At 38.4% G+C, this 9,683-nt stretch overlaps 1 long non-coding RNA gene across 1 annotated transcript in view; it reads left to right on the top strand.

The window, feature by feature from the left end:
* LOC131814293 (uncharacterized) overlaps positions 1-9,683 on the top strand; it is a 109,251-nt gene that overhangs the window by 41,878 nt on the left and 57,690 nt on the right. The window lies entirely within an intron of this gene.

Raw genomic sequence — 9,683 nt, forward strand, 5'->3', positions numbered from 1 at the left:
CAGTTTTGTCCCTCATTTTGACCATGAAATTTTCTTCCCTCCCTATTTCTGATACATTCAAACAAACTTCGTATTTAACCTTTTCTCAGCTTTTTAACTGGTTTTCTGTAACGGGATTGATCAGTACTACCTATGCAATCATTGTAGGAAGCACAATATTCCATAAGTTTAAAATACAGCATTTCACTTTTGTCTTTCTCTTTTCTAAACTCTGAAGTCCCTGAAAGGACAAATGATCTTACTGATTTTGGATGGCTAGCACTCAGCACAGAAATTGGAGGATTATATAGATATTTGTTGAATAAATGAATAAGCATAAATTCTGCTTGGAATTGGTGGCAATTAATGTTAATTGTTCCTACCCTTTACCAGAAACTGGAAGAGTGTCATTCATGAACAGTAGTATCTCTACCAAGGGGAGGGCAGTGGGAGCTGACCCCACTAAATGTAGTCATTTGATTAAAATTTAGACCAACCAATTTTTTTTTCCTCAAGATGAGTATTTTGTCATTGACATTGTTTAGAATTGCTAGTAGTGATCATCATAGTAAAAAGCACATGATTTTAGTTATTCTTTGTTTTAAAGTTCCAGTATAAAGGATGCCTTACTAACTGCAAAGTAGGGTGGCCTGCCCCTACCACATAACCCTTATTGTGGCTGGCTCATGACAGTGGAGGCAAAGGAGATGATTGTGGGGGACAGTCCAGTTGGGTGTATGGAAGGATTGTGTCCATGTAAGTGAGGGGTCAGCTTGGACACACTTCATGTCCTGCCCTTTACTGGGACTCAGAGAAATATTTTTCAGGATTGGATTGTTTTTAACTACACTTCTAATGTTGAGATGGACCAGAGCACAATCAGGCAAATGTTAAAGAATTGTTTGGTCCAACTGGAGTGATCCCATATTTGAATTTGCTTTCTTTTTATTTTTCTTCTTTAAATTTAAATTTAATTAGACAGATATAGTACATCATTATTTTCAAATGTAGTGTTCAATAACTTATCAATTGTGGATAACACCCAGTGGTCATCACATCACGTGCCCTTCTTAGTGCCCATTACCCAATTACCCCATCCCCCCACCAACCTCCCCTCCAGCAACCCTCAGTTTGTTTCTTATAGTTAAGAGTCTCTCATGGTTTTTCTCCCTCTCTGATGACTTCCCATTCTATTTTCCCTCCTTTCCCCTCTGATCCTCTGCACTGTTTCTTATATTCCACATGAATGAAACCACATGATAACTGTCTTTCTGTGATTGATTTATTTCACTCAGCATAATACTCTCCAGCTCCATCCACGTCAGTGTAAATGTTAAGTATTCATTCTTAATACTGATGGCTGAGTAATATTCGATTGTGTATACATACCACATCTTCTTTGTCCATTCATCTGTCGATAGATGTCTCAGCTCTTTCCGCAGCTATCGTGGACATTTCTGCTATAAGCCCTGGGGAGCAGATGCCCCTTCAGATTACAACATTTGTATCTTTGGGGTAAATACCTAGTAATTCAATTGCTGAGTTGTAGGGTAGCTCAATTTTTAACATCTTGAGGAACCTCCGTACTATTTTCCAGAGTGGCTGTACCAGCTTGAATTCCCACCAAGAGTGTAAGGGTGTTCCCCTTTCTCTACATCCTCACCAACATTTGTTCCCTGTTTTGTTAATTTTAACTATCTGACTGGTGTGAGGTGGTATCTCATTGTGGTTTTGATTTGTATTTCCCTGGGACCAAGGGATGTGGAGAATTCTTTTCATGTATCTGTTGGTCATTTGTATGTCACCTTTGGAGAAATATCCATTCATGCCTTCTCCCATTTCTTGACCGGATTCTTTGTTGTTGTTGTTGTTGTTGTTGTTTTTGGTGTTGAGTTTTGTAAGTTCTTTATAGATTTTGAACACTAGCCCTTTATTATATACATCATTTGTAAATATCTTCTCCCATTCTGTAGGTTGCCTTTAGTTTTGTTGACTTTCTCTTACTGAGCAGAAACTTTTTATCTTGATGAAGTCCCAACAGTTCATTTTTGCTTTTGTTTTCCTTGCTTTGGAGACGTGTCTAGCAAGCAGTTGTTGTGGCCTAGGTCGAAGAGATTGCTGCCTGTGTTTTCCTCTAGGATTTTGATGGATTCTTGTCTCACATTGAGGTCTTTCATCCACTTTAAGTTTGTCTTTGTGTATGGTGTAAGAAAATGGTCCTGTTTCATTCTTCTACATGTGGCTGTCCAATTTCCCTAGCACCACTTATTGAAGAGACTGTCCTTTTTCCATTGGAAATTTTTTTCTGCTTTGTTGAAGATTAGTTGACCATTGAGTTGAGGGTCTCTGGGCTCTCTGTTCGGTTCCATTGATCTGTATATCTGTTTTTTGCCAGTACCATACTATCTTGATCATTACACCTTTGTAATGAATTCTGGCATTGTGATGTCCCCAGCTTTGGTTTTCTTTTTCAAAATTCCTCTGGCTATTCAGGATCTTTTCTTGTTCCATACAAATTTTAGTTTATTTGTTCCAGCTCTGTAAAAAAAGTTGATGGTACTTTGGTAGGGATTGCATTAAATGTGTAGATTGCCCTGGGCAGCATAGACAATTTAACAATATTTATTCTTCCAATCCCTGAGCATGGAATGTTTTTCCATTTCTTTATGTCTTCCTTAATTTCTTTCATAAGTATTCTGTAGTTTTTAGAGTACAGATCCTTACCTCTTTGGTTAGGTTTATTCCTAGGTATCTTGTGGTTTTTGGCGTAATTCTAAATGGGATTGATTCCTTAATTTTTCTTTCTTATGTCTCATTGTTAGTATATATACAGAAATGCAACTGATTTCTGTGCATTGATTTTATATCCTGTATGATTTCTGGTAACTTTGAGGTGGAGTCTTTTGGGTCTTCCCCATAAGGTATTATGTCCTCTGCGAAGACAGAGAGTTTGACTTCTTCTTTGCATCTAATTTGGATGTCTTTTATTTCTTTTTCTTTTTGCTTTCTGATTGCTGAGGATAGCATTTCTAGTACCAAGTTGAACAATAGTGGTGAGAGTGGGCATTCTGGTTGCGTTCCTGACCTTAGGGGAAAAGCTCTGAGTTTTTACCCATTGAGAATTATATTCATTGTGGGCTGTTCATAGGTATCTTTTATGATATTGAGGTATGTACTCTCTATTGCTACACTGTGGAGAGTTTTAATCAAGAAAAGATGCTATATTTTACCAAATGCTTTTTCTGCATCAGTTGAGAAGATCATATGGTTCTTGTCCTTTCTTTTATTAATGTGATGTATCACATTGAGTTGCAAATGTTGAACCACTCTTGCAGCCCCTGAATAAATCCCACTTAGTCATGGCGAATAATCCTTTTAATATACTGTTGGATCCTATTGGCTAGTATCTTGGTGAGAATTTTGGCATCCATGTTCATCAGGGATATTGTCTGTATTCTCTTTTTTGGTGGGGTATTTGTCTGGTTTGGGGATCAATGTAATGCTGGCTTCATAGAGTTTGGAAGTTTCCTTCCATTTCTATTTTTTGAAACAGCTTCAGAAGAATAGGTATTAGTTCTTTAAACATTTGGTAGAATTCCCCTGGAAACTATCAGGCTCTGGACTCTTGTTTGTTGGGAGATTTTTGATTACTCCTTCAATTTCTTTGCTGGTTATGGATATGTTCAGGTTTTCTATTTCTTCCTGTTTCAGTTTTGGTAGTTTGTCAGTTTCCAGGAATTCATCCATTTCTTCCAGACTGCCTAATTTGTCAGCATATAGTTTCTCATAATATGTTCTTAAAATTATATTTTCTTGGTGTTGGTCATGATATCTCCTCTTTTCATTCATTTTATTAATTTGAGTCCTTTCTGTTTTCTTTTCGATAAGTCTGGATGGGGGTTTATTGATCTTATTAATTCTCACAAAGCACAAGCTTCTAGTTTTGTTGATCTGTTCTACTGTTCTTCTGGTTTCTATTTCATTGATTTCTGTTCTAATCTATATTATTTCTCTTCCCCTGCTTGATTTAGGCTTTATTTGGTTTTCGTTTTCTAGGTCCTTTACATGTAAGGTTAGCTTGTGCATTTGGGATTTTTCCAACTTTTTTTGAGAGATGCTTGGCTGGCTATGTACTTTATTCTTAGGACTGACTGCCTTTGCAGTATACCATAGGTTTTGAATAGTTATGTGTTTTTTTTCCTTTTCTTTTCTTTTTTTTTTTTAATTTTATTTATTTATTTGACAGACAGAGATCACAAGTAGGCAGAGAGGCAGGCAGAGAGAGAGAGAGAGAGGGGGAAGCAGGTTCCCTGTGGAGCAGAGAGCCTGATGCGGGGCTCGATCCCAGGACCCTGAGATCATGACCTGAGCCGAAGGCAGCGGCTTAACCCACTGAGCCACCCAGGCGCTCCTGAATAGCTATGTTTTCAATTTCATTTTATTTCCATGAGTTTTAAAAATTCTTTAATTTCCTGGTTGACCCAGTAGGATCTTCTTTAACCTCCAAGTGTTTGATTTCCTTCCACATATCCTCTTGTGATTGACTTTTAAGTTTCAAAGCATTATGGTCTGTAAATATGCAGGGAATAATCCCAATATTTTGGTATCAGTTGAGACCTGATTTGTGACACAGGATGTGATCTTTTCTGGAGAAGGTTCCATGTGCATTTGAGAAGAATGTGTATTCTGTTGCTTTAGGATGGAATTTTCTGTTCATAATCGTGAAGTCCATCTGGTCCAGCGTGTAGTTCTAAGCCCTTGCTTCCTCGTTGATTTTCTGCTTCGATGATCTGTCCATTGCTTTGAGTGGGGGTGTTGAGGTCCTCTACTATTATTGTATTACTATCAATGTGTTTCTTTAAATTGGTTAGTAATTGGTTTATAAAATTGGCCTTTCCCAAGTTAGGAGCATAAATATTTATAGTTGCTAGATCTTCTTGTTGGATAGACCCTTAAATATGATATAGTCTTCCTCTTCATCCCTTACTACAGTCTTTAGTTTAAAATCTAATTTGTCTGCTTTGAGGATTGCTACTCCCAGCTTTCTTTTGATGTCCATTAGCATAATAAATTGTTCTCTACCTCCTCACATTCAATCTGGCGGTGTCTTTAGGTCTAAGATGAGTCTCTTGGAGATAGCTTATAGATCGTTCTTGATTTTTTAATCCAATCTGATACACTGTGTCTTTTGATTGGAGCATTTAGCCCATTTACATTCAGAGTAACTATTGAAAGATACGAATTTAGTGCCATTGTATTACCAGTAAAGTTCCTGTTTCTGCCTATTGTCTCTGTTTCTTTCTGGTCTATGTTACTTTAGAGTTTTGTCTTCACTTACAGGCTCTCCTTTAATATTTCTTACAGGACCCCTTAGTGATCACAAGTTCTTTTAGTTTCTGTTTGTCCTGGCAGCACTTTATCTCTCCTTCCATTCTGAATTAGATAGCCTTGCTGCATAAAGTATTCTTGGCTCCGTGTTTTTCTCATTTACTACCCTGAATATATCCTGCCAGCCCTTTCTGACCAACTGGGTCTCTGTGAATAAGTCTGGTGTCAGTCTACATCTTGCCTCCCTTGGGTTTGCTTTCCATACTGGATTGTAAGCTCCAATGAGGACCGGGACATCCATTGTTGTCTGTTACACAGCACCAAATCCAGTACTGCAGAGAACTGGTGCTTGAGAAATGTTAGTTACATCTAATAGTTCTCCTGTGTTTTCACATATAAAACAAATACATTCATTGTATTTTTCATCTTAAAACCCAGATGAATAGGAGTAAAGAATAAGTTTTTAGGGAATATATGACATCCTGATAAAAGGCCTTTTGCTTCCTGAGATATAATTTTAAGAGAAATTGGTAATATATGTTAGGAGTGCATTATTTGCTTAAAAGGGAAACAAATATTTAAAAAAGAGATGGTTTTATTTCATGAGGGAAATGATACAAAGATTAGTGAGCAGCTAGCCTAGACAGTATGGGGAGAGACCACACACACATCAAGAAATGAGAACATGAAATTCAAAGAAAGACTGAAGCTCCTTGTGCCAGAAAACTTCAGACACATAAAGCTCAGCTGAAAACACACTTTTCTTTAGTTATGATCTTATTTATCTGTTATTTTAGGTGTTGGCAGACAATGGAGTTCACCTAAACAAATATCTAGAACATACAACCCCATTAAAGAAAGAAATTTGAGCCCTTTATATCCACGATTATCTTTGCCATTGCCTAAGCATTAAGTCAGCTAGCTGACTCAAATTTTTGGCCTTTTTTTTCTTAAGCAGTTATCAACATTGAAGGTTATGGTATACTGTATTGTTTCCATTCATCCTTTCTTAGAGTCATTCTGATCCTTGAATTCTTATATTCTTTATATTCTTTTTTTTTTTAAAGAATTTATTTACTTATTTATTTGACAGTGAATGAGTGAGAGAGTGAACAAAATGGGGGGGAGAGGGAGAGGGAGAAGCAGACTCCCCTCTGATCAGGGAGCCCATATTCTTTATATCCTAAAGCATTCCTTACTTTTCGTCTTCATAAATTTGTTTTCAACTGTAAATGAAAAGCTCATTGATAAGTTTGTATCTTTCTAATTAACTATATTAGTCATTCATCCTATTCACTAAATAATTTGTATTCTCCACCATTCCAGAAATACTGGTAGGATTGAATATTTTAGCATTAGGCTGGGTGAGATTGTGTGACTAGTTGTGGCTGTTATATTGTGTGCAAAAGGGCATATGTTACTTCCTGGCCAGAGTTTAATTGCTTGCTGATGTAAGACCTTCCAGCAATCTCCTTTCCCTCTGGCATAGTGACAGCAATACTGGCTTGGAACTCTGAGGGGCCATAGTGAAAAGATTGTCCCCACTGACCCATCAAGTACATGCAGTCTGAACAAAAAAATAAATCTCATGGAATCCTATGGTATTTGTCCTTTTCAGTCTGACTTATTTCACTTAGCATAATACTCTCTAGGTCCATCCATGTTGTCTCAAAAGGCATGCTTTCATCTTTTTTTATGGCTGTGTAATATTTCATCATTTATATATATATCAATTTTCTTTATCCGTTCATCTATTGATGAATACTTTGGTTGCTTCCATGTCTTGGCTATTGTAAATAATACTGCAGAAAATATAGGGTGCATATATGCGTATACCTTCCTGAGTTTGTGTTTTTGTTTTCCCTGGGCAAATACTCAATAATGGAATTACTGGGTCATATGGTTTTTTTATTTTTAATTTTTTGAGGAACCTCCATACTGTTTTCCACAGTGGTTGCACCAGTTTGCATTTTCACCAACAGTGCACAAGGATTTCTTTTTCTCCACATTCTTACCAATGCTTGTTGTTGCCTATCTTCTCGATCTGAACCATTCTGACAGGTGTAAGATGATGGTGTAAAGGAACAGTGGTAGATACACTTGTGGTAGACACAGCATACTATGTAAACTTGTCAAATCACTAAATCGTATACCTGAAACTAACATAACTTTGTGTGTCACCAATACTCAAAAAAATGTGTTAGGTGCAACTAATGGATCATTGAGCACTACATAAAAAACTTTTAATAAAAGAAAGAAAAAATTACAAATAATAATAATAATAAAACTTTTGGTTTTAAGCACTAAGTGGTTTTAAGCCACTAAGATTTTGGGATTGCTTATTACTATGTTTATCAGTCAGGGTTCTACCATGAAAATAGAACAAGTAAGGCACAGACCATATTTTAGGGTTAAATCAGAAAAACTGATTTATTGTAAAGGACTGGTTTCTCCTTTGTGGGGCAGGAGCAGGGGGGGAAGCCCCAGGAACCCAGGGAAGAGCTGGTGGTATATCCCACAGGTGGAATTTCTTCCTTGTGGGGATGCCTTTATTTCTGCTCCTGCAGCCTTCCACCTGCCTGTCTCAGGCCCGGCTAGACTATCTAAAACAATCACCCTTACTTAAACTGATGATTGACTTTAATCACATCTACATAGTATCTTCCCAACAACTCCTAGGTTAATGTTTACTGAATACCTGAGGACCACATCCACCCCTGAATGGACACATACAGCTGAGCATCGCACTTGCTGTGACATGATTAGGCTATCCTAATTACATGAAAATATGAAATTAGCAAGATTTGCCTGTCAGCAGACCTTACGCTTAAATGATCTACTTCACACATCCTTTTCGTGTACTTGACCACAAACTGGCTGAGTGACAAACTTCAAAATAAGAACTTTGTTTTCAGCCCATCAATGTAATGGCAGTTTTTTAGGGCATTCTTTTCACTTTTGAATGAGTGTCCCCAGGGGGGTTACACGTGAAACAGACCACAAAAACCGTTGACCTTCTTCTTCTTTTTTTTTTTTTTTTAAGATTTTACTTATTTGACAGCGAGTAGACAGCGAGGCAGGCAGAGAGAGAGGGGGAAGCAGGCTCCCCGCTGAGTAGAGCGCCCCATGTGGGGGCTCAGTCCTAGGACCCTGAGATCATGACCTGACCCAAAGGCAGAGGTTAATTCACTGAGCCACCCAGGCGCCCCCGTGACCTTCTTCTGATGTTACTAATCCTTACTCAGTTTTAGGAGGGAGAGACTCTAGACTAAATATGCCTTGATGCTGCCCCACTTCCTCTCATGGTGACATGAAGACCCGTCCTCCCTTGTCAGACTGCTTAGGGACAGTGAGACTTCCATCTTCCATAAATCCCTGTAAACTACCCACTTGCTCCAAATATTCAGCATATTATTAGCAATTTTTGCATTTATTAAGTCAATCAGAATATGTATTTAAAAAACATTTCTAAATTCATAACACAACTGCCTCTACTTAACTCAGCATGTGTTCTATGCCTCATTTTCCTCATCTAGTTACAAAAAGATGGCCTTGAGCTTCAGGAGTCCTCTTTCTTCCAGCTCCAACAGTCTCCGTGTCTGTGGAGTGGTCATCTCCCGAATGCATTTTCATCGGTGTCCTTAGTGCTTCCATTTCCTCTTGCTGAGTCCAGGGTATCTGGCAACAACTGATGTAATGTTCATACTCGCAGAGGGGATCCAGAAGATTCTCTGTGGAGATCACCCAGTGTGGGCCTGTGTCTAATCGAGACATGATTACTACAGAGTTTCTGTTATTTCCTCAGAACATTCTCCTGGGGATAGCTGTGACTTTCTTTTCCAAGTGTGTTAGGTCTCTCTGGATGGCAAGGAACAGACACACAGTCAGGTTATCTCAATCATTGTGAGTTTATTTGTGTTGATACACAAGAAAGTACGAAAGATAATAAAGCAACCCAGGAACCACAAAGTCCACCCTTGTTGTTCGGGGATCAGTCATTCCTCGAGTAACCTAAAAGTAGACATGGTGAGTCAATGAGAGCTCTTGGTATGTCACCTCTGGCCATGTCACTCCTCTAAGGCAGCATCATTAGAGTGACTGCTCCTCTCTATTTTGGCTGCTCACTTCCTTTCTCTATCTCCTGTTCGGAGGGCTCATAAAGGAGGGTTCTGTGTGGTGGGGCCAGGTGCCATCCAACAAGAACAGCACAGCTGGGATCCTCTCTCTTCCTAAGCCACCCCACTAGCCCATAACTGAAATTGAGTGATGTTGCAATTGACTGTGGTCAGTGTGGAGTGTTTCTTGGGATAGGAACATGCTTCTGCTCATGTAGGAGCCATGGATGTGGTCTCCCGAGGACTCTAGGAAAACTATAG

The sequence above is a fragment of the Mustela lutreola genome, chromosome 14, assembly GCF_030435805.1.
Source record: "Mustela lutreola isolate mMusLut2 chromosome 14, mMusLut2.pri, whole genome shotgun sequence".
NCBI classification, from domain to species: Eukaryota; Metazoa; Chordata; class Mammalia; order Carnivora; family Mustelidae; genus Mustela; species Mustela lutreola.